Source organism: Mesoplodon densirostris, chromosome 8 (genome assembly GCF_025265405.1).
Source record: "Mesoplodon densirostris isolate mMesDen1 chromosome 8, mMesDen1 primary haplotype, whole genome shotgun sequence".
NCBI classification, from domain to species: Eukaryota; Metazoa; Chordata; class Mammalia; order Artiodactyla; family Ziphiidae; genus Mesoplodon; species Mesoplodon densirostris.
The window spans coordinates 65,884,268-65,888,081 of NC_082668.1; the positions used below are offsets into that span (position 1 = coordinate 65,884,268).

At 38.6% G+C, this 3,814-nt stretch overlaps 1 pseudogene; it reads right to left on the reverse strand.

Annotated features, from left to right (window-relative positions):
• Nucleotides 1-252: 252 nt before the first annotated feature.
• Nucleotides 253-1,099, reverse strand: LOC132495342 (exosome complex component RRP43-like; annotated as a pseudogene).
• Nucleotides 1,100-3,814: the final 2,715 nt, after the last annotated feature.

Consider the following 3,814-nt stretch of genomic DNA (forward strand, 5'->3'; position numbering starts at 1 on the left):
GATGTTACAACAGAGCACTTCCATGATTTTTTTCATGTCTTTCTTCAAACACTAAGATCTATCTCAAATAACATCATGGTGTATACTACCAATTCTATTTACTCAATGTCATATCAAAGCATGCAGACCTCACCAACACACACTTTTTTTTTTCAGAAGAATGTAGTTTGATATTTATTTTAGTATAAAAGGTTTGCGCACAGTGTAACAAATACAGCTTTTACAAATCTGTTTTGAAAACGTGGTGGTTGTTTATTTGGGTTTCATACCATTAAGTACTTCATCCATCAGTTTTTTTTTTTTTTTTTTTTTTTTACTTCTTTATGTCTTAAAACTGCTTGGCTCATACAGTCTTGAAGTTTAGTTCCAGTTGGTCCACTTCCACCTGGTTTGTGAAGACAACATAGCTTGCCTTCCTCGTCCATTATTACTGTTAAGGTTGCAGTTGCCAGATGTTCCTCCTCTTCAGTAGGGTCAACTATAAGTAGAGTGTCATCAAATACAGCAAAGGAAATTGCAACCGATGAGTTCTAATATTCAAATAACTTCTCTTCTTTAAATGAACTTCTGCTACAGCAGTTTCTTCACTTATAGTAACTTCGGGCCACTGTACATTTTTTAAAGCTGCTAACAAAGCAAAGGTACAAGAATCCAAAATGTTTCCATCATGGTTGAGGCAAATGAGATCACAGTATAGAACCCAAGCAAGCTTTCCTGGAGAGATACATAAGTCCTCTTTCTAAATTATCTGTGAATTTTCAATGATATCTGTAATGAACTGGCTGGCCACTTGGGCCTCTTCTCCAGGAGGTCCAGACCGAAATCTCCAGGAACACCGAGGTGATAGATCCAAATTAGGAACAATATATCCTTTATCAGGGGCATCTGTTGGTGGTGCTCCAAATTCCACTTTAATTCCACAAATTACTGTAGTATTTCCCAGCTTCACTAAAGAAGAACTATCTGCAGTACCAATTGAACCTATGCTGACAGTTGTGGTTCTCAGTTCACCAAGTTCTCTTCCATCAGGATGGCAATTCACTTTCAAAAATCTCCTGTAATACTCCAGAGGTTCCACAGTTTTGAACCCAGATGCCATCTTCCACCCGTGGGTCCAACACACATATTTGAACACAAATACACACTTTCTTTATTTTCTTTTTCTGTTCCTTCTCTCATTCCTTATAATTCTTTCATACACTGAGTTTGCTTCACTGTATTTTAAACTCTCCATTAATTCTGCAGTTTTATTCATGGCTAATTACACTGTACATAAAAAATTATGAGGAGGGTTAAAGTGTTAAAAAATTAACTGATACTTACCCCTTTCTTTGAACCCTTTGGTCCTTTCCAGAAAATTCAGGGAAGAGATAACACATCAAAATGCAAAGTGAAAATAAGTAAAGTCTTAGCTTTCGGGTTTCAAGATCCTGCTCTTTGGGGAAAGTCAAAAGAACTGAAGGCATGGGCAAAATATTTGGAAAACTACCCAATAAGTAAAGAATCCAGATGTCCTCTTGCTCATTAGATAAAACTTCCTTGGGCTGGGGCATGAAGAAAGTTGGAAAATAAGCATTGAGGGTTTAGAATGGGTGGGTCCTCAAGAAAAGAAAAAGGCCCATGTCCCAGTGTCATTGGCTGACTCTAGGTGGGTGGGGAGAAGGATGCACGAGGGGAGGGAATGTGGGGCAACAATAATCTTTAGCAGGATTGCATCTAAGTCCCAAGGGGCTTACACAGAGCCAAGGCTTCAGACAAGGGCCCTGAGGATCAGGGTCACGGCCAGGAGGAGAACCTCTGAGTTGTCTGGTGACCTGGGCTTCAATGCCCAGTTCACACAGACATCTTGAGTCCTACCTGCCGAACTCATTCAGGTCTGGTGGCTTTCTCTGTCTTCCTTCTTTCCCAAGAACCTCTTGGATCCCTGAGCAAAAGATTTCTAGGCCTGTGGTCCACTGGGACACAGGGATCTCTGAGAGGCCCTTTGCCATCTTTTTGGCACAAGGGAACTATTCTGTCATGGGATGCAAAAAGCTCTCTGAACCAACTCGGGTCCACTTGCCTCAACTCACCTTGCAGCCTGCACTCTGCCAGCATCTCAGACTCCACATGGAGGGGGGCAATGGTCTCTCCACACTGGATTCCCAACCCAGTCTAGGATTTCTGTTCTTTCCTCATTTGGAGCCTGACCAGATGGAGGAGGAAGCAGGGAGCTGGAAGTCTTTCTTAGCTTTCCATGTATTATGCTCCAAGAAACTGTACTCTCAGCATAGAGTACAATCGTGGTCCTAATTCATTAATTTATACATTTTCTATTACCTGAGTTTTATTTTCCTGCTTCTTCCTGAGGACCAAGCTAAGACTTGTTTGGTTTATTTATTTATTTTTTCTTTAAGTTGTGGCATCCTTTCCTAGAGGTAAAAATTGTAGAAGGTGTTAATTAATTAAATCAGGAAGGTCCAAGAGCCCTGTGAAACTACATAGAAAATATGAGTTAACATTTCAAAATATCATCCCCCCACAACTATTTGTGCCATATTTATTTAATACTTGTCTCTCCTGCTAAAATCTAAGCTCAGCGAAGACATCATTTTGCCCATCACTCTTTCCCTAGCACCTTGTACATTGCCTGAAACACAGTAAATACTCAATAAATATTGTTGAATAACTGAATAAATAAAATGATAAATGAAATACCTAAGCAATTCTTGTTACTATTTTGTGACATGCCCCACCATTCCCTCAGAAAGGGCCTTACTCAGTTTATTTTATCCATTACTAGCTCTGGAAACTACTGGTTGCAACCAATGTTTAGTAAGACTTTTCTTTACTCCCTGATTTTGCAAATTTATTACTTTTTTAATGCAAAATTAGGTGAGATCCAGAAATGTAGAGTTCTTTTTAAACCACTTGATCTGAGTGTGTTTTGAATATGTATTGAGAGAAAGTACTTTTCTAGATTAATGGAGAATTTCCAACAGATTGATTGGCCTACAGTAGTTAATTAATTTATTTTTTTCTTGAATGTAACGATACAAAGTATACTGGGTTGAAATGAGAAACAGAGGACTCATGGAAACTTATTTTTTTCTGAGTATTATAAAGTAAGATTTTTTTGAAAGAATACGTTAGGTTTTAGGTTACTCTTGGCTCAAAGCAAAGATTTAAGGTGAATTTACCTCTGATTCTTCTGTGAAGTGCTCTCTACACTCTGTTTCAGTAACAATTACCTGCTAAAAATTCCTGCTCCCCAGGCCCTCGTACCTGCCTGTAATTCTCTTTGACCTAAATGGAGGTTAAATGTACGTTGCTGAAGGGAGAATTCCAGGCTCCAGAGAGTATCTCTCTTGTAAGTGACAGAAGTGTGTGTGTGGTGTGTGTGTGTGCATGCAGAAGCCACTAAACCATGTATTTTTACCCCTACAAGGAAAGTAAGTCAATTCTGGGAATTGAAAACTAGAATAAATATCTACTTCAAACTATATAGGACATGTAGATTCACAGAGGAAAATATTTCCACTCTAGTCATTGATTCCTTTAAAATAGACTGTAAGCTTCCTAAAGATTGTGTGTGTGTGTGACTACTAATCTGTGGAAAACCTGTGTAGTTAGACTCAAAATGACATAGACAGCAGCAAAAGAAGAGAGGTGTGTTTCCTGTAGATCATGTGGCATCAATGATGCTGTTTACTCTCCTTTACTGTGGGTCTAATTTGGACTTTCTTCTCAAGGTAAATATCAGTTTAGTCGTCCAGGTATAGCTTCATTAAATAATGTAAAATGCAACTTTGAAAAAACATTAAATACGTATTGA